At 40.2% G+C, this 22,618-nt stretch overlaps 1 pseudogene across 1 annotated transcript in view; it reads right to left on the reverse strand.

Annotated features, from left to right (window-relative positions):
• Positions 1–3,101: 3,101 nt before the first annotated feature.
• The window catches only part of LOC114319380 (DNA-directed RNA polymerase 3, chloroplastic-like), a 267,942-nt pseudogene continuing 248,425 nt past the window's right edge, over positions 3,102–22,618 (reverse strand). Inside the window, exons 15-20 of the transcript XR_014357690.1 lie at positions 6,492–6,566; positions 6,315–6,404; positions 5,692–5,739; positions 5,490–5,604; positions 3,391–3,462; positions 3,102–3,247 (exon numbers count right to left, since the gene is read on the reverse strand). The product of XR_014357690.1 is annotated as a DNA-directed RNA polymerase 3, chloroplastic-like (transcript). The remainder of the gene's footprint in view (positions 3,248–3,390; positions 3,463–5,489; positions 5,605–5,691; positions 5,740–6,314; positions 6,405–6,491; positions 6,567–22,618) is intronic.

A 22,618-nucleotide genomic window follows, 5' to 3' on the forward strand; every position in this document is an offset into this window, starting at 1 on the left:
ACCAGTTGATGATTGTTCGATTTGTTTGGGGGAGATATGTGCAGGAATGATGGTTGCGATAACGCCTTGCTTGCATATGTTTCACAGAGATTGCTTGTTTAAGTGGTTGCCAAAGACTAGTCAATGTCCCTTTTGTAGGTCATTTTGTGCTACCATGGTTTAGTACTTGTGTGATATTGTGCATTGTGAATATAATATAATACAATTCGTGTGTAGTTAATCTTTGATCTTAACATATGTTTTGTTCGGATACTGATTCTTTGATCTTTCAACTATAAAGAAACAATTTTGTTATTATACATATATAGTGACCCTTTCTTGTTATGTTTTATGTATTGGTGATTCTGATACGATTGTCATTGTTTGATCTTGTTATGATTTATTTGTATTTTTTAATCTATTGATGTCAAAATTTTGTAATGTATCACTCTTCTGTTACTTTGATACAGTAAAGTGTTGGTCTATTTTAATATCTTTTATTTATTTATTGATTTATCTTTTTCATAAATTGAGTTTCATTACCTTGGTAACCTCTTATCTTGGTCATGAATGGAGATTAATTAGAATTCATAACCTTGGTGGTGAGTTAATTTTGGAGTCTCTCCATTTTCTCTTGGTCAATGGTCATTATTTTGGTGTAACCATTTTCTCTTGGTCAATGGTCATTATTTTGGTGTAACCATTTTCTCTTGTTTAATGGTCATTATTTTTTGGTATAAGTTGTAAGGTCCTAGTGACCTATAAATAGTTCCTCTCATCTACTATTTTCTATACCAACACAACTATTTTCCATACAAGAGATATTACTACCAAAAAAGGGTGTTTTATTGGTGGAGCGTTGGGTTCACCATCATGTGCAGAGTTGGCCTGAACCATACGACAAGTGGTCGGGCTGTTGTATCCTGGAGAGGACAAGTCATAGTTTTGTGACTGCTGCATTGGTATTTGGATTCTTTCTACCGCAGTGGTCTTGATCTCTTTAAAAAAAACGAGATATTCGTATCTTAGCCTGATCTATTTGTATCTCATTTTCTTTCCATCATTTATCAATAAAATATAATTTTTTCTGGTATTTTCACCAACATAAAGTATTTACCACTAATTGTAAAGTCTCTTCATTCACAAAAATAATGTAAAAGTGAAAAAAAAAAAAATTAAAAAAAAAATCAGCGATGGATGTGTTACTAATTGTAGACGTGTTACTATTTTTTCCCGTCGCACTCATCTCTCAGATTGCATTAAATCAAAAAATTGAAAAAAAACAAACAAAACAAATTTTTTTTTTGACAACTGCAACATCATCGATTAATTTGCTATGATTATAATTTTTTATCATATTTATTTCACTACTCTATATATATAAATAGATAAGTGATGACATGTGACTAAGATTTTGAAAAGCGGTTGCAATCACCGAAACGGTTGCGGTGGCGTGGTTGCAATTGCGGTTGCGGGGTGTAAAGACCGTAACGTAACGGTTACAGTAATCGGAACCACGATTTTTTTTTTTTAGTACAATTTGAAAAAAACTTACTGATATGCATATTTTTTTTTCTTCTGAATCTCATTTATTGATGTTTAAAATGGATTTTAATCAATTTTTGTTAATTTTTAAATATGATCTAATGTACATATTTTCAAATCACTAGAAAATGTGTTTTTTATATTTTATGTCAATAGTTAATGACTTTAAGAATACTTAATTTTAAATGTTTACAAATTATTTTTGACCAATACCTGAACCAACTGAATAAAAAACATTCACAATTATTAAATGATTATAAAAATAAAAATTGTGCCTTAAACAAAAATTATTTTTGAGGCATTTTTTTAGACAACACTTTACAGCTAACTAAATAAAATTATTTACAATTAAGTATTAAAAATTATTTTTGAACTACTAATTTTATTTATTTTTTAAAGACATTTTTTAGACAACACATTAACAAAATAAAAAATATTAAATAAAGTGATTATAAAAATAAATGCAACCACTGTTTATATATATTTTATTTTACATGCTAATGTAATGAAATAAAAATTATAAATAAAAAAAAATTCATATAAGATTTTTTCTTTTGGTTTAAATCACTTGAGTATTTGTTCTATTTTTTGTATTCTTTTATTATTATTATTATTATTATTATTATTATTATTATTAAAGGAAACTATTTAGAATATTGTAAAAGGGTGTAACGGTGTATAACAGACAGTTACAACTGTTATGGTACCACTAAGGCATGTAACACCGAAACGCTTTACACGTGAATTTCTGTCAAATTGCTATAGCGTCCATAACGAGTGACGGTAACCACCACAACTGTTACGTAACGGCGTTACGTAACGGTTGCGACCGCTTTTTAAAACCTTGCATTTGCAACTATCTCTCGCTCTTCCCCCTCTGAAATTGTTTCCGCAATTGAACGACATAAAAGGTGACCATAACTCTCGGATGGCCAGAATTGGTGGTGGTGTTGGTGGTGGCGGCAGGCAAGAATCAGAAGAGAGAAAGAAAAATGGGAGAGAAAGGGAAGCTAGCCTGAGTATAAGATTAAAATGCAATAGTAAACACACATTTTTATACATTAGATTTCTACTATAATCTTTATGGATCAGAGAATAAGCAATTATGTGTAAATATGTCCCATAAAATTATATTTTCCCATTGTAGTATACAGGTTACATAATTTGGCTACATCTTCCCTGCTCTAAAACGCCTCTTCCCATCTATTTTCGTATTCCAAATACAAAACTATACAATACATAGAAAGAATACAAAATTGAATCAACTGGTAAGAACAAAATTGTTACACCTAATTTAGCACCAAGAAGAATCAGCAATGTTGAATCAGAATCCATACTATTTAGCATTTTTCTATCAATGAATCTAGATGATGATCAAACAGGGTTTGTCCTGCAAACTAGGCAACCCTTCCAGCTCTGTGTCTTACTCGACAGCACAGGACTAGGAGCAAACCCCAGCTTTCACTTCACACTGTAAATGTGGTCTTAAGTTCCACCCATGTTCCTGGGGATCCCACTTCAACCATGTTTTTGATACTTTTTTGAAGACTCAAATGATAGAAATATATGTGGACGGGTTAGTTGAAGAAGGATGGAGAATAGAGAACTTGCAAGTCGAAGTCGCCTCTTTCTGGGAGGGGAGGAAATGTCAACTCTGGATATGATCTCTGGAAGCTTTCAAGCAACTGGGTAAAGAGAATCAGAATATTATGTAGATATATAAGTAAATTAATTCAAAATTTTCATGTCATTTGTATGTTGATATTCAGATCCATGAAGCAATAATGGCTTTATATGAATAAGGAATTACAACAAAACTCCATGTTATTATTAGTGTGCTCAGGAGAGAGAGAGAGAGAGAGATATGCTTACATCTTCAAGTAAGCATATTCATCCTATCAACGTCACATGCATGCGTCCAGAAAGAGTCATGCACCCCTGAAACAGACAACAACATGAAATTAAATAGGAAACATAAATTTCTCATTTTCTACAAATTCCCCTCCAGTCTTTCCCAAGGAAGAGCCTATAAAAGCTGGTCAGAGTTTCAAAAATGTTTGATTAAAAAATTGTCTGAAAATAAATGTTTGACCTGCATTGGAACATGCATTAAATAGAAGCATTTTAATATAATTATGAATTTAAAAACATACGGCACACTAGTGGGGACATATAATTGCATATTAGACTTGATTCAAGTTAAAAGACAACACAAATGGATATTATATATTTGAATTCTTAATATGATCGTGTAATATTAGGAAATAAAATGATTTTTTTTTTCTTTTTTATAATCGGGTGTCCGGACTAGTTTACGCATACCTCGCCTAAATCCCAGGACCTTGAGATTAACAACCGGACAAACCTCTAGGGACACCAAGGTTTGAGATATTTGGCCTTGTGGGTTTTGAACCTACAACCTTTTGGGTGGTAAGCCCTTTGGTTGCTTTCTTTACCCACTAAACCAAACCCTTTAGGGTTATAAAATGAAATTAATTTATTTCTGACATCCATTAAGAGACTTTAACTGTGGTTGAGAAGATAGAAGTGAATATGTGGATTTAGGCAATAAGTTGACTGAAGCCAATAAATCAGAGTGTTTCACTTAATTATGACTTAATTGTAGTACAACGCCATTCACCAAGTTCACATAACAACTTCTAAAGTTATCCGGAGATTCAAGAACTTCTCCCAGTGGTCAACTCGGAGATATGTGCAAAAAAAATATAAAGACGGAAAAATAAAAAAGATTAGACACTTCTGTAATTATGGATCCCACATAAAGCATAATCCTGGAGTCCAGACAAATGTTGAACAATAGACTTCCTGTAATCTACAACTTAATAAATTCAAAGCGTAGAAACACAGAAACAACCACAGAAAATACAGGTGGAACAATGTGAGTGAAACAATATCATTAATGGTGAACCCACCAGCTGATATGTATGGCCAGAATTATTTGATGTGCTTGGTTCTATAGGGAGATCATTTTCTTCATTTTCATGTTAGAGCATGGTACCAGCAGTACGAGCTTCCCTACAGGATTGGAGAAAATAGATCACTTAACCAATAAGTTGGACTCAATTATGCTACATGGACTTGTGTATGCGTGTTGGGTGGGGGTATGTGTCCAAGCATTGGACCTTCTTTTCTTAATTTTAGATATATTAAAATATGTATCCAAATATTAGACGCGGGGCATGTGGGCAAGTTCCAAACATTTAAAAACATTGTTTAGTGCATAATATCTGGATATAAGATTGAAATTAAATAGGATGTAGGGCAAAAAGGAATTCTATCTCCTATCCATGTGAGAAGTTAGAAATTTTTCTTTACTATCAAAAGCGAGCTCCTTGTTCTTTAAACATTGTTACAATTAGAGAATCCAAGTGTATAATACAGATTCTTCAACTACCTTTCACTTGTCACTTTGTTCCACTCACTCGCTATACAGAATTTACATCCATTCTTGGGCTCTTTTTTTCTTTTATAGCTTCAATCAGCTTGATGGCATCCTTCGCAAAATTATTTATGGGATTCGCAAAAATTTGTTAGATCGTCGGCCCTCTTTATTAGATAATAAATTCAATAAGGGTCATCTGCAGACCTGGGGCTTGCAGATGAAGCCTTTGAATAGAACATGCCATTGTGAGGCATCACCATTAAAACTTAAAAGGAGCTTTGGATTTCTTCTGGTAGAATTATATAGCAAGAAACAAATCAAGACACGTTCAATCTTCAAGCAACTCCTAAGATTAAAAGTTCTTGGTGAAGAAATTTATGAAAATATTAATCTGATTTTAAAAGTTGTTTTTGATTTCGTAGCTGCTGAACATGAACTAAAAAAACTATCAATGATCACATAACATGCCACTTGATGGATGGCAAACACAGAAGGATAAGATGATCCTTAAAAAATTCAAAGTCTCTTTCTGAATAGGTTTAAGCTCTAAATAAAATGGTACCTGCAAAACGTAATCCAGCATCCCTGCATGCAACAGCAGTCATCATCATGTGTGAACCATCAAGTGAGTGCACAAAATTCGGAGGAAATGTTGTTCTCTGTTTCCTAACCTCTACCTAGAGTTCACCTGATAATGAAAGTTATGGAAACTAAGGAATCAGAAAAGAGGGAGAATTTCTACCAAAAAGATGATATGTACTTACAGAGTCGCCCTCACGCTGCAAAGCCAACACCTGAAGAGAAGTTCTTATCTCCAGCACCACGGTGTGATTTGTTAAATAAGTAATCACAGAATTTTTAAAAAATCAGATGGAGACCAATATTGTAAACAAAGTATAACGCAGCGGAATAAAAATTATGATCATACCCTTCAAACAGAGTCTGAATTGAAGGATCTCGTGGGTAAATCACGTGCTTCCTGAATCTAATCAATCAACCCAGCAGTGGGGTGATATTACAATAGTGAATATCACCCACACAAACAACAATGCAAATAGCTTTGATCGTTATTTTTTGGGAGAGAGTCAGTATATAGGAAAAACTCAAATATACGTTCTTTTTCACGTAATCACCCATATCCCATATATCAGATATATAATCTGTTATTATTATCTATCCATATCAGTTAATGGAGATAATATCTGTATCCTGAGTGGTTATCCTAAATAGGTTTGAATTCAATTTCAAAACCTATTTGGATAAGGTTCAAATTCAAATTCAAATGGTCATGCCACATGGGCGCCCATTACTAACAAATATCATTTCACAGATTTTATGAGGAATTACATTGTATGATTTCAAAATACAACTAAACTCAAATACTCGCAACATGCCATTCAGTTTTAAAGTAGGGTTGCACAACAGGAAGACCTAGAGGAGTTGTCCAATGCACTGGTTGATTTTCTGAAGCAATAATCTGTAGAATTTCAATAATCAAGATTCCATATTCAAAATAGGACTTCCGATCAAATTTAACAGTCCAAAATTTGAAACAAAAGTATACCTTTGCACAATCACCAAGCCAACCCATTCTGGCACGTGCAGCTTCGAATATTTCTCTAAGGACAAACATTGTCACCTAGTTAAAATTGTAGTATTGAGGAAACTGTTGGTCGAGTATGCCGGGAGATTATTCCATGGGCACAGATTGGGGGGTGAGATGTAATTGGTTGTTAGGATTGTTTTGGAGCTGGTGGCTATAGAGAAGTGTTGTTGTTTTGGATTGAATAGAGGGATTCTGTGTGTGGTTGCTTGAGGATGTGTTATAGAAGGGTGTGTGTGAGAATGGGAAAGAGGGAGGCCATATCGTCAAATCCTATTGTATGAGCTCTGCATGTTGGTTACTCACCAACTTCGAGCTCGGAGTTTGTGCTTGCAGATGATTTGGTGTGCATTTAGGTGCCAACCTAGTTGGGATCTGAATGTTTCACTGTGATGTTTTTCGCACCCTCCTTTTTATTGATTTACGTTATCATACTCTGTATGTTTTTCCATCAATAAAGCTTCTTTTTTGCCGATCAAAAAAAAAAAAAATTCCTATTGTAGGAGACTACTAGGCCTAGTGAGAGGCAACCGGGGAAAGAGTCTTTGTGAGCTAGATACACAATAAATAGAATTACTCTTGTTATAGTTATGAGTGATCAGGTGTTGTTTGGTATGATTGCCCCCGGTGTGGGTATGTGTTGTTCGATGGTCCTTGAAGGGACACAGAGTGTGTTGAAGTTTTGGGAATTGGGTGGTAGTGTTACTATTGTGGGTCATATGGTGGCAGTAGGAGTTGTATACCTGCTCATGTTATTTATTTGTTTGTTGTTGTTTCATCCCAATGATTTGGGCACATGTTAGAGGTTTAAATTTCTTAAGCTGGTAGTGTTGTGGAAATTAGAAGCCCTGGTGTGGCTCTATAGCTTTGGGTATTGTGAATAGTTCTGGGGTGCTTGATAGTGGAGTTGTATTGTGAATAGCTATTGGTACATGTATATGAGTATTAAACCCCAGATAGGGGTGATTGGAGTTGGTTAACGTGTAGACGTTTGAATTGTGTGAGTAAAGAATTGGTGAGTTGGATTAAGTCACATAGAGAAGACAGATTCTTGTAGCCGATCCCCTTTGATGGGACTTAAGGTTGGTTTGCTTTAGTTTGGTTTGTTTTGGTTTGGTTTAGAACCAATGGATTGGATGTGTGGTATTCGAAGTAGGTTGACAAGTAGTCACCTCGAAAATTGCTTCGGTTCAGGCAAATGGTTGTAAAGTGGGGTAGTGCCTTAGGTTATACTTGGAGGCGTTGAGCCTGGCTTATGTGTGCATGATTATCGGTGTGTGGGTATCGGTGTGAGTTTATGGAACCCCCTGAGTTGGGGTAATGTGTTAGCATCTTGGTTTTGGGAGCACTCTTGCGCCTTTGTGTATTGATGATTTATCTCGTTGGTGTTTGTATTGGTTTGAAACTTTCAAAATTTGGGAAGTCGTGTGTACTGTATTTTCTCTCTTAGCACCTTGTTTATTTCTATTTGTTGTTGTTATAGCAATGTATATGTTGGGTTGTAAGATCACCGTGGGTGTGATGGATATAGTTGGGTGATGGTTAGGATTCAGCGGTTGGTTGTTGAAAAGGCAGATTTGGAGATTTTTTTTTTTTTTTGGGTTTTATGGCCCCTTATGGCATCATACAAATTGAGAATATTGGGGCTGTAATTTGTTTTGCAAAAATGTTTACAAATCAAATGGTCTTAATTCGGAGTTTTTGAAACAAATTTTCAGTTGGAAAATGGTGTGAGTTTGAACAACTTTTGGGAAACGGTATACATGATAAAAGAATTTTCAAGATAATAAGACAATTGTTATTTTAACCGTATTATGTGATTGTTTTGTTTGACCTTATAGGGGTGAATTGTGTTATGATTTGGTTTCAGTTATTAATTATATGTTTTGGGTTTGAACGGGTTTGACGTTGGTTGTTTTTGGTGGTGCCAGAGATTGGTCTCCGTAGACCATGGTTAGTGGGTGTCGTCCTCTTTTCGGTGAGAGTTAGCTGAGGGTTTTGGTTGTCAGTGTGGTTTTTCCTTAGGGTTCGAGTGTTAAACTCTCAGTTCATGTTTAGTTGGTTGAGTGCGGTTGGCGTTTAGGGTGCGAGTAGCATGGTTGTTTGGTTTAGTCTCGTAGATCCGAACGGGTTATGTGGGTCAAGGAGATAGTTGCAACTTCTCTTTTGTTGTGTGTTGTTCGGACGTCTTTGGGGCACCAAGGGGTTAGACCACGATCAGGAAAAGTATCCCGTATATGGATCTAGCTTGGGATTAGTGGGTGTATTCCTTTTTCCAATTGTGTTCCTAGTGTTTTAGGCATTCTCTTTAATTTCGAGGATGAAATTTCCTAAGTGGGGGAGATTGTAGGGCCCGGATCGGGGACCAATCCATTTTATTCTCTCAGGTTGGGGCATGGGGTTGTCTCAAGTGTTTGTGGCTTTGTTGGTGTGGTTTAAGGCCTTGGGGTGTCTTGGGCTGGCTATGGAACAACAACCCAGCCTTTCTATCCTTGGCCAAGTCCGTGAGAACCCGAATATACAAACCAAGTAAATATTTAAATAATAATAATATTACAGTCTCAAATATTTTGGTCGTGAATCCTAAAGTACAAATTAAATATTTGGAAGGTCTTTTAATTAATTTTAAAACCTAAAATAAATTTATGGTGAAAGTCTTTAATTTAAAGGCAAAATTTATTATTTAAAATAAATAAATAAAATTAAGTGACAAATTAGTAAGCATATTTTGATCTAATAATATTTGTATTTTAATGGAGATTGAAATTAAAATAATATAAAGAGATAATAATTTAAAACCTTTTGTTTAGATATTTAAAAAAAACAACCCTAGTTTTCCTAACAAAAGCCCTAACCCTTATTATAATTTTTTTTCCCCAACACTTTCAACACATAGCAGCCGTGAGAGAAAGAAAGGAGAGAGGGAAAGAGAAGCTACGTTGGGTTGTCTCTAGGAATCATCTGAATCGAAAGCAAATTCTTCAAGGTAGACTAATGTTTTAATTGTTTTGTCTCTTCTTTTACATTTTTTCCCCCCTTCTTTCCTCATTGTGATGTGCCGTTTGGCACTGTTTTGGGTATTCTTGAGTACTGTTTTGGGTATAGTGAATGGCTTGTGTGCAGAGGTTATTTGGAGGATAGCATGTATGGCTTTGGTAAGGTGAAGGGCTGGAGGTGTGTTTGGGTGGTAATGGGTTGGATTGTGAGAGTGCAATGCAGAGGGTGTAAATTGTAATCTAAAAATTCTGTACAGAGTCACAAACTTTAAAAATCAAGAAACCATATCAAACGGATGAACTTTGAACTGAAATTTTTACAGTAGATTAATTACATATTGAATTGAATATCTGAAATTTTTCATAATTTTTGGGAGTCAAAATCCATATAAACTGATGCGTTCAAATCTGTCCAGAAAACTGGTTTAAAATAGAAAGTTCGGGAGTGTCGTTCTCTTTGGATATAAATCTGAAAATTATCAAATCAACGTCATTAGAACCGGTTACGAGTCCAGTTTCTTAGGCTTTTAGCCTTGCATTGATTGCTCATGTATACTAAGAGAACCATTAATTTATTTAAAGTGCTGCAGAAAACAACCTGTTTGGGCATAATTAATTGTAAATAATTATTTTGATAAGCAAATCAAGTAAAACTAATTGAGTTGAAACTTAGGATACATTAGTTGATTTCTTGAGGGTTTTGGAATTTTTCGAACAGCATGGAGTGGGTTTTATAATTTTCAAAATTAGCGAATAGATTGGAAAAACTTGTTTAAAACTCTGTTTTATCTTAAAGTCACTTTTAGTTAAGTTTAGATCGGAACCCATGTCTTGGGTGATTTTAGACCTTGAAGAACATGAACTTAGGTAATATTTAAGAGTACCGGTGAGTTGGGTTGAGCCGTGTTAGTGCGCTTTAGTTTGGGGTTACTTAGTTCTTATTCTTTAGTATTTTTAAATTAGCAGTGACGTGTAGTTTTCATACTTGGTTCAGGGCACTAGTTGGACTTTCATACTCTATTCAAGGATTATATTATTTCATTTTCAGGTGAGTAGTTTCATGCTACATATTTTTATAAATGTTCCCTACCTTGAACTGTTGGAAAATTAAATTGTTGTTTCAGGACTAAACTGTTTTGATAAATTATTATATTATCAATGGAATTAAATTATTTCTGAAACACGCGTGAACTTGGCATACTATAAACTATTTGTTTTGGTCTCATGTTTATAATGGTGAACTACCATGTTTTGTGAAACTGATGTGTATTGATTATTGGGACCATCTGTGTATTTAGTCCAAGGAAATTATTCCACTATGTGTGGTGACTCTGGCCACTAGGGAACAGATCCGGGTTGGGCCGTGATGACTCTAGTGCTCAACGATTGTAAGGAAAAGACCTATGTTAAGTTAGGTGACCTTCAATCGGATCGCCCTAGAGAAAAGGCCCAGGTTGCCACCCTGAGGATGACTCTTAGTTCGGTATTAGATCCAACGGGGCTTATAGCCTTGAGAACTGTGTGGCATATTATATGTTATTTCTTGGTACCCAAAAAATTATTGCTGTTCATGTTGTAATCTGTTTGAAGTGAAAAATGTCATTTATCATGTTCTTGAGAGACATGAATATTTTAACTGTTGAACTATGAAACCTTCTTTTTAAAGAGATTATCTTTATCAAAATTGTATGCGAATCTAGTTTCTATGATATATATCTTATTTTGGAATTGATCATTGCTTTCAAAACTGTATATACTATCCATGTTGCCACACACTGAGCTATCAGTTGACTTAGTTGTTTATCATTTCCAGGTGTTAGAAGGACTTAGAATGGACTTGTGGCGTAGTGGGGACTCGATTGCATGGACCTCTAGGACATTTATTTATTTTGTTTTAGCTTGTTATGTCGAGTTTTGTGCATACGTTGTGGTTGGGTTTGATTTGAAATTATTTTATTTTTGTGGGCAATTTGTGTCCCATTTAGTATATATTTTTGGAAGTTGGCTGTGGTTGGTTTTACCATTTAGTTTTGTGACATATCAGTGGATTGGGTTTTGATTTATTTATTTCTGGGCTATCGTCACATTTATTCTTTGTGATTTTGGGTTCATGTTTAAGGCTTACGTGTGCCTTGGGCTTAGTCCCTGTGGGCTACGGACGGTCATGCCTGGAGTTGGGGTGTGACAAAGTCGCACCCGCGACCATGGCCTTCGCGCCACAATGGACTGGTCTGGAGGTCGCACATGCGATGGGCCATGGCATGCCGCGACCAAACCTAGTGTTTAGGTCTGTGTATGGGGAAGTGAGTGTGTTACCTGTGATGGGTCGCGATGCTAGGCTGCGAGTAGGAGGGTCACGTTCGCGGTCATGGTGGTCGCACCCGCAACTACGGTTGTAGACGTCCCCGAACATCCCAGGAGGATGAATCCCGTGTTGTTCATTTGGGGTCACTACAGTTCAGGACTCAATGTCACGGTCCTGTATCTAATCTCGCAGAGTGCAATGCAAGACCGATGAATCATCAAAGAGTCCAAATCTGGCAAATCATTTTTTAAAACAAATTTTTTGAAAGAAGTACCAAACATGGACTGCTTTGCCAGATACAGAGTCGCCACCTAAATATTTTATTTTAGGAAATTTAGGAAACCCTGACTCGTTGCCTAAGGCCACGTGTCCGTCATCACCAAAGTTGCCTCGGCTCGGGAACTTGGGTACGATTGGAGAAGGTCACTTTGTGAGCACCCCCGCTCCCCCGATCAAAGATCGGCCTCTACTAACCATGATATCGGGTTTTGAAAACACTATGCGTTCTTATTCCGGTTATTAGCTTAGATTTACTATGTGATGCGCACAGTATACAAGTATAGACTAGGTCGCCTGAATTGGAACGAAACATCTCATGTTTGTTTTAAAAAACGGTTTGCTACTCGCAAATAGGCTAAAATGTGGATTTGCCACCTTCAGGTGAGCTTAGAAAACATGATGATTTTCCACTCTCAAGTGGGCTTAAAACTTGCAATTGACGAATTGTTCCAATTCAAATAACCCAACCTTCACCCACAGGCATTCAGGCAGTTATATCACATAAGTGATTAGCCTCATGGTAAGCATGTTATCATGGCAGTCACTCACACACATGCAAGGATGCTAAAGCAAAAAAACTTACCGAGTACTCTAAGCCAAAACAAAAGCTATGTTAGAAATCCATGCATGATCCTAACTATACAGAAATGCCTAATGCAACACATGCAAAATGCAACTAAGATAGGCTCGGCTATTCTAAGATGGCATATGAAATGCTACAGCTAACATGTATTCAACTTGGAATTGAAATACAAATGCAGTTCGTATGGTGCATCGAGCCCGGTGCATGTAAGACAAATGAATGATGCAAACATGCCATCATACTGTATGCTAATTGAAACATGCCCTAATCTAACCATCATAAGTGTAGACGTCCCCCGAACGCCCCGGGGAGGAACGAGTCCCCCCCGTTCCGTTCGATATTGGGCCCACTATAGTTCGGACTCTCAAATTGTCACGGTTCTAAGTCTGAACCAAAGAGTCCAAATCCGGCAAATCGTTTTGAGAAAACAGATTTTTGAAAGAAGTGCCAAACATGGATTGCTTTGCCAGATACAGAGTCGCCGCCTACATATTTTATTTTGGGGAAATTTAGGAAACCCTGACTCGTTTGCCTAAGGCCACGTGTCCGTCATCACCAAAGTTGCCTCGGCTCGGGAACTTGGGTACGATTGGGGAAGGTCACTTCGTGAGCACCCCCGCTCGCCCGATCAAAGATCGGCCTCTACTAACCATGATATCTATTTTTGAAAACATTACGTGTTCTTATTCCGGTTATTAGCCTAGATTTACTATGTGATACGCACAGCATACAAGTATAGACTGGATTGCCTGAATTGGAACAAAACATTTCATGTTTGTTTGTTTGAAAATGGTTTGAGGGTGCTACCCGCAAGTAAGCTAAGACGTGGATTTGCCACCCTCGGGTGGGCTTAGAAAACATTATTTTTCCACTATCTAGTGGGCTTAAAACACACATTTGATGAATTGTTCCAATTCAAATAACCCAACCTTCACCCACAGGCATTCAGGCAGTTATATCACATAAGCATATAGCCTCATGGTAAGCGTGCTATTCATGGCAGTCACTCACACGCATGCAAGGATGCTAAACCATAAAACTTACCGAGTACTCCAAGCCAAAACAGAAGCTAATTAGAAATCCATGCATGATCCTAATTATACGGAAATGCCTAATGCAACACATGCAAAAATGCAACTATATCAGGCTCGGCTATTCTAAACATGGCATATGAAATACTACAGCTAACATGTATTCAACTTGGAATTGAAAATACAACGCAATTAGTATGATGCGCCGAGCCCGGTGCATGCAAAATAGATGAATGAATGCAAACATGCTATCGTACTGTATGCTAATTGAAACATGCCCTAATTTAACCATCATAAGCGGGTAAATAAAAAGGAGAAAGACGTGGGGTTGGAAGACATATATCACACACACGTACACCTATTACAGTTGTGCCCTCGCGCAGAGGGTCCGAATAAATAATATACAGTCCCGAATAATTACAGCCCAAATAATTACAAAAATCCTAATTAATTACCAAATTAACTAAGAAAACAATAAACTAGCATGCAAGCCAGGGACTGCCTTGACTTATCTTCAGATGATGGATGATGCATGTCCGGGTCGCCTTTGCACGGAAATCCATTGTGACGCCCCAATTAGCTTCTCTTTGCAATGTTTTTTGGAAAGCGTGCCAAACCCCGGAAGACTGCTGATTCTTGATTTGCTGCAACAGAGAGCAGGAAAGGGGCATGGCAATGTATTTTCACACATGTATGCGTGACTACTCTTCAGGGAGTGTAGTCCTCGATCCTCGTGCCACCAATCACACATATCGATGCATGATGGCCGAGGAGTCGATTTGCATGACTCAATATGGAATGAATGCACACATAAACACAACAAAACCTAAACTCCATCATGGATAATCTGGAGTGTCGGTGACTGGGAATTGAGACACGTTCTGTCACTCGAAGTACGAAACGTCCCTCGTTTCCCGTGCTCGGGCTAACTCCTCTCCCAAGTACAATGCAATATGCATGGCATGCATGAATGCAACTAATATACAACCTAGCATACACAATGCTATGAAATGAAATAACATACACAATGCACGAGATAACATGGCATACACAATGCGGTAACATACAACCTAGCATACACAATGCTATGAAATGAAATGGCATACACAATGCAATATGGGCTTACACCAACATGAGTGGACCTCAGCCACACTCACATAAGAGGCCATGAGATGAAAATGAGACAACTCGGAATGCGTGCACACATGCACGCAAATCGAGGACCGAACCTAAGGCACGAATGCCACTCTAACAAGACATGGAAAGGCATGGAATATGGCATACTAGCATGCAAATTTCAGCGCTAAAATATGACCCAAAACAGCCTCGAATCATGGAAACATGGCACCCGATGCATGGAATGAACCCGAAACACGAAACTAGGCATATGCATTGGCCTATAGCTATACAAAACATGCATTATTTGATCATGAAATATGAAGAAATATTCAAGGAAACCCCAAAAAAAGCATATTTACAGTTTTAATCAAGGCCAAACAATGAACACAAATAGGGCTATACTAGCATGCAAAAATGGCCCCGAAAGAGAGGTAATGAAGCAAGTGGCAGCTGCTGGCCCTAAATGGATAAGATTCCTCAACAAAGTTGAAGAGGGGCTCAAAATTAAGCACTTTACAATTTACAACCGAGCCCAAAACAGTGAATAAATAAGCTTAAAATACCATGCAAAATAAGGTCTAAAAAGAGGTTTAAACACAAAGTGTAAAAAGGGAGCCTCAAACAGAAAAACACCCTTGATCAAACATGAATAGGGGATCAAAATAAGGCCATTTACAGTTTGTACTAGAGTCCAAAAATGCAAACACATGGGGGTAACAAATCATGCAAAAATAAGTCCAAAAGAGGGATATAAAGGAAAGTGGAAAATGGAAGCCTCAAACAGTGATGAGCCCTTCAACAATGTTTAAGAAGGGCTCAAAATAAACCACTTTACAGTTTGTGACAGAGCTCAAAACAATTTACACGTAGGCCAAAAATACTACACAAGAAATAGGCATACAAGAGAGGTAAAGAAGCAAATGAAAAAAGGAAGCCTCAAACAGTGGGAGGCCCTTAAACAAATATGAAAAAGCGCTCAAAAAAATGCTATTTTCAGTTAGGGTCGAAGCCCAAAAGTGTAAGTAAGAATGGCTAAGAAAGCATGCAAAAATGAACTCAAAAGAGGGGAAAAGAGGCTCACCCTTGTAGACCAATCTTTGACAACCTCTTGGCACAAGAAATGGTGCTCCTCAGCTCTAGAAAGCAGCTCCAAGTGGCTGGAGTGGAGGTGGTGGTGTGGTGCTAGGTGGTGGTGTAGAAAGGGGGTGTAGGACTTGAGAGGTTTTGAGGGTTGGAAGAGGAGGAGAGGAAGGATCAATGCAAGAGGCTTGGGGGAAATTTTTGTAACCCTCCAAACAGAGCTGGAGGGTCTAATATATAGACAAAAAGGGGGAGAAAATGGGGGAAAAATGGGGGGGGGGGAAGAATTCAAGTTTCCCCCCAAAAATGTAGCCCCCCGGATACAAAATCTGGGGGGAAATAGAATGTATATTTGAACTGTACCAGTGGAGAGGATCACGGCCGGCCGGTTACTGGAGTTGCAGGTGGCCGGTCGGCTCTTCCCATGGCTGGCCGGCCAAGGGTCAAAAGGCTCAATGAGGATTGATGGCCGGCCATACCAAAAAAGGAGCCTCTCATGTGTGCACAACACAACCATGTAGTAAAAAACTGGAGAAAGTAAACCAGGAGAGAGAAAAGGCCACTTTTAGGAGGGGTTTCAAAAGGGTCAACCAGAATTACTGGCCGGCCATGTGATATTGGTGGCCTCCTAGGTGTGTACAACAGAAATATGTGGTTTGGGGCAAGAAAAAGTGGCCTTAGGGTGGCCAACATTGGCTTCTAAGTGAGAAAAAACGGGCGACGGAGGGCGATGGAGGAATAAAACTGGTTGTCTGAACAATTGTTGGCCTCCCACCCTTCTACGACCTTCTTACCAATGAAACAGAGGTCCCTGCCAAAAATGAACCCAAACCGATGCAAAATGAAGGTTCGGGGGCCGAAACGCGCAGCCCGAGGCCCCGAAAACTGACTGTTTGGCACCGGAAGTGGTGTTTGACCACGAAGTTGGTTTCTCGAGCCACAGTGTCCCTCAAAAGGGACCAAATAAGATGTATGCCAAAAACCAGAGCGAACGGAGGTGGTTAGGCGGTCCCGAACCGAGGCACATGGCCAACGGCTCCGAAAAATCGAAAACCGGACTCTAAACGGGTAAAATGGGCTACGACCACGAAACGTAGCCTACGGCCACTGAGAGATAATCTACGAGACCTCTCCCTCCCTTCGGGAAGAGAAAACAGAGAAAACTGAGCCTGGTTCGCAAACCGAGGCAAAGCGAGAAAGAGTCCGAAAGTTCGGAGGCAAGGCTCGCGGCCAAGACTCTGAACTCTCTGAACGAGCACGATATGCAACATCACCAAGCGCTCAATCGGTCACGTCTGAGTCTTAAGGTTTGTCAAAAATGGGGTGTCTACAGTTGCCCCTCTTTGATAGAACTCGAAAGTCATAAGTGACGGGAGTGAATGTCAAAGCCCAGAGACGACCCATTTTTGACAAGGTCGAAGACTTAGACAAACAGGCAAGATAAACAGAGATGCGCCCGCAGGCAGGGGGCAAGATGCAAAATGATATGCACAAAGCCGGACGTAGCTCATGATCATGCAAATGTAGCAAGCTGTAATGGGGCAAGTATTCGCAAATAGATGCAACAGTTTTAAGCAAGAATGCAAAGCAACAACTACATTTCATGCAGTTAGGAATGTAGAGAATTATTCAATTCTCGTCGTGTCTCACACGGAGAAGATACGATACCTGCGCGATTCGTCTGGTCGCACCAACTTCAAATGAACCGTACATACAATATCGTGCTTGCAAAATAAAGAAACTCAAAGAGCACAACACATCTAACAACATATGTTCAATGTGATATCGAATACAGACAATCGCGGTGTTGATGGAAAAGCGCATCGCAATGCGGGAAGGAACGTGCGTGACAACGCGAGTTTAAACATGGAGGCTCGGTGATATCAAAGAGACGTGCATGACAATGCAAGCATGTGCATGAGAATGCAAGTTATGTGCATGATAATGCAGAACAAGCGTAAACCAGGATGTATGTTTGTCACAAAACAACGAGCAAGGAAATGCGCGTTTCGGCGAGGGCGACTCGATCGCGGTCTCCGGTTCACCTCCCGGAGAGGTTACAACATGTTCAAAAGGATATACCTCACTTTCGATGAGTAAACGATGAGACATGCATCGGAAGTTGAAGCTGAAGTTCCGGCGGAGCGATTTCGTGACAGAAAGTGTACTTCTCTTGTACTTTTTCAGGTCTCGGGGACTCCAATCTCTCCCAAAATTTGCAGGGACCTTGGGGGCATGTGGGGAACACCGCCGGCCACCTTTATTGGGAGAGGGAGGCCACCAGCTAGTTTTTGAAAAGTGATTGACCGGCCTGCCAGAAAAAGTGATTCGGCCGGCCACTTTGCCAAATCCGGGGGCAGTTTTGTCTTTTTAGCCTCTTTTCTTTAAATACACTTATCCAAACACTTTGTGCTCACAAGTGCGGCTCCGAAATCCTCTTCTCTAGCTTCCCAAACCATTTTCTCCCTCAGATCTGTGCTCTATACGCGTTTTCCAACGTCCCACGCAAGTTGTTTTCGTGAAATCTTTCAGTTCTAAGCACTTTGAACCGATTAAATTTTGGTTTCGGGGCTTCTTTTCTCATTTTCGCCACTTGAGGTGTGTTTGTCTCAATATTTGGAAGATTTTCTCAGGAGTTGACTTTTGTTGACTTTTTCATTTCCCGAGAGTTGACTTTTGTTGACTTTTTCCAATTTTGGCTCATTTTTGCTTATTTTTGCCCCTTTTGCAGATTTCTTGAAATGGCGGGTCAATTTCCCCACGGCGAAGGTTCTCCAAGCGCCGGACGTGAGCCTGACATCATGTCTTTGCCTTCGAGGGTTCGCCCCTTCATCCCCGAGAGGTATGACCCACCAGTACACATTCTCCCGCGGCCTGTTTTCCATCATTTCATCGATTTTGACGAGCGAGCACCCGGGGATCTCCTTCTGTGGGAGCCAGAGTATCATCTCTCCATTGAGGCACGAGAGTTATTTACCTCGTTTTTACCTTTTCTCTACATATTATGAATTTTTCATGCATTCGGTTTGCACTCTGAACACACGGTCCAATCACTTGAATTCCTGAACACTCAGCCCATAAATTGATTGTGAACAAACGGCACACATTGGTTGAGGGTTGAACACGCGGCCCAACACACTGATTTTCTGAACACACATCCCAAATTGAAGGTGAACACACAGCACACACTGATTGAGGGTTGAAGACGTAGCCCAAAACACCGATTTTATGAACACACAGCCCAAATTGAAGGTGAACACGCAGCATACACTGATTGAGAGTTGAACACACAGCCCAAAACATTGATTTTCTGAACACACAGCCCATAACAATGATATTCTGAACACACAGCCCAAAACACTGATATTCTGAACACACAGCCCAAATTGAAGGTGAACATACAACACACGCTGATTGAGAGTTGAACACGCAACCCAAAACTTTGATTATCTGAACACACAGCCCAAATTTAAGGTGAACACGCAGCACACACTGATTGGGAGTTGAACACGCAGCCCAAAACATTGATTTTCGGAACACACAGCCCAAAACACTGATATTCTGAACACACAGCCCAAATTGAAGGTGAACATACAGCACACGCTTATTGAGAGTTGAACACGCAGCCCAAAACATTGATTATCTGAACACACAGCCCAAATTGAAGGTGATCACGCAGCACACACTGATTAGGAGTTGAACACGCAGCCCAAAACACTGATATTCTGAACACACAGCCCAAAACACTGATATTCTGAACACACAGTCCAAAACACTAATATTCTGAATGCACAGCCCAAATTGAAGGTGAACACACAGCACACACTGATTGAGAGTTGAACACGCAGCCCAAAACATTGATTATCTAAACACACAGCCCAAATTGAAGGTGAACACGCAGCACACACTGATTGGGAGTGGAACACGCAGCTCAAAACACTGATTTTCTGAACACACAGCCCAAAACACTGATATTCTGAACACACAGCCCAAATTGAAGGTGAACACAGAGCACACACTGATTGAGAGTTGAACACGCAGCCCAAAACATTGATTATCTGAACACATAGCCCAAATTGAAGGTGAACACGCAGCACACACTGATTGGGAGTTGAACACGCAGCCCAAAACACTGATTTTCTGAACACGCAGCCCAAAACACTGATTTTCTGAACACGCAGCCCAAAACACTGATATTCTGAATACACAGCCCAAAACAATGATATTCTAAACACACAGCCCAAATTGAAGGTGAACACACAGCACACACTGATTGAGAGTTGAACACGCAGCCCAAAACATTGATTATCTGAACACACAGCCCAAATTGAAGGTGAACACGCAGCACACACTGATTGGGAGTTGAATACGCAGCCCAAAACACTGATTTTCTAAACACGCAGCCCAAAACACTGATATTGTGAACACACAGCCCAAAACACTAATATTCTTAACACACAGCCCAAATTGAAGGTGAACACACAGCACACAGGGATTGAGAGTTGAACACGCAGCCCAAAACATTGATTATCTAAACACACAGCCCAAATTGAAGGTGAACACGCAGCACACACTGATTGGGAGTTGAACACGCAGCCTAACTTACTTTACTTTGCACGCAGCCTATTCATTTTATTTGCACGCAGCTTATTCATTTTATTTGCACGCAGCTTATTCATTTTATGCTGAAACATGTATTCATCCTGAATGCAGGTGACTTCTCGCACTGTGCGGGGGTATGGCTCTACCACGGCAAGAGACTGGTACGCCGAGCTCCCAGATGCTGTTCGGGATTTGGTTGACTTAGCGGGGTTTTGGCCCTTCTGTACTGGGCTATCTTGTTGTCCTGCCAGGAGGACGCTGATGGCCTCCTTGGTGGAGAGATGGTGGGACACCACCAACTCCTTCCATTTTTCTGCCACGGGGGACTTGACTATGACCCCGTTTGACTTTGCTGTGCTGACTGGCCTTGACGTGGGAGGTTGGCCTATCCCTTACGACGAGGACATGGGCCAGTGGGAGGCTGCTTGGATATATCTGCTGGGGGTTCGCTCGCCTATTGACAGAGCTTCGGGGAGAGTCCGATACACCTGGTTCTCTTCCCATTTCCGGCGGATGGAGATGGAGCCCGGGACTCCTGAGGAGGCAGCACAGTATGCCCGCGGCTTTATGATGTTCCTCTTCGGGACCACTTTGTTTGCCGACAGGGGGAACACTGTTGGACTTTTCCTGTTGAGTGCCTTAGTGGACCTGTCACAGGTCAGACGGTATGAGTGGGGTGGCGATGGCTTGGCTACCCTTTATTGCTACATGAGCGCGACCTCCCGCGGACGGGAGGACTTACTTGGCGGTTATTGGAGAGCCTGGGAGGTACTTTCTACCCTTTTGATTTACATTTCTACTCCTCATTACCTGCACATCGCACACACGGCGCACTTTATACTCTGTATCGTGCATTTTGCCATCAGCACTTCATATTCTGCTTTGTTTTCTACAGTTGTGGGTCTATGTATATTTCTCGACAATGGCCCCGGAGTTGGTGGTAGCGGGACCTCTCGTGACCCCGTACTCACTTGTATTTGAAGGCCAGCACCGGCCAAGACCTCGGGAGTCTCTCCTTTACCTGCGACAGTATTTCGACACGGTGCGCTCGTCGGAGGTACCTCAGAACTCTCAGTTCTTTCTGTTTTCATCTTTGATTTGTCCTGTACATCTTCGATTTCTGCTTGGTTTATGTGCCTGTTATCCGCAGATTACATGGCAGCCCTGGGCGCCTTTAGGTGAAGGTCTCTGATTCCAGTTTGCCGGAATGTGGGGTGCCTCCCGGTACAGGCTCCTGTTCGAAGGGCCGGTTGGTAGGGCCTGGTTTTTGGGGGACCGCTTCTTGCGTCAGGTCTGGGGGTACACTTCTCAGGACCCTCCCTCAGCACCCCCAGTCGATATGCGGATTGCTGATATGTTCTTTTCCCGGGATGTTGTTAATGCTATGCTGGGTACTGATGCTTTGCTACATCTTGAGGAGGGGGATTACGCTACTTACCATCATGTATACCTGATGCCTCTGTTAACGGGAGTTCGTACTCCGATGATGAGGTCTACTGGCATGCCATCTTCGAGCCAGGCCCGGGCTCGGGCTGCAGACGCCCCTTCCACCAGCAGGGCTAGTACATCTAGAGGTGGGGGTGGATCGGTTCCCCCGATTCCTCTGACTTATCCTTATCCTGGGTGGCCGGATATGCCGACCGTGCTGATGGGGTGGCAGTATGGGACTACCTCTCCGATTTCGATCCCGATAGAGCCTCCGATGCCCGGTCATCGATATGTCAGAGACCCCGACTCACCACCGGTATGTTTTACGGCTTTGATTCATTACTCAGATACTGGGACTTTCATTCCTTTACTGATGCCCTTGCCTTTGCATCTGCAGCCCCCTGTTGAGTATATGGATCAGGTGCTCGAGATGGTAGCCTCACTTGAGGGGATGGTCCTGCGGAGGGAGGCACAGTTATCTATCATGGGCTTCCAGGTACCCTTTAGTTTTCTGGCATTTATCATACTTCTGATGATATACTGATTTCTACTACATTGATAGGCTATTTGTGTAGAGCACATCTGACACACACCTCACTTATACACTGTGTTTACATGTACCCACTTCATGTAGTTTTTCTTGTATCTGCATCTGATGTACATAT

Source organism: Camellia sinensis, unplaced genomic scaffold (genome assembly GCF_055761805.1).
Source record: "Camellia sinensis isolate YWXY unplaced genomic scaffold, ASM5576180v1 Unanchor10, whole genome shotgun sequence".
In the NCBI taxonomy this organism is placed as follows: domain Eukaryota; kingdom Viridiplantae; phylum Streptophyta; class Magnoliopsida; order Ericales; family Theaceae; genus Camellia; species Camellia sinensis.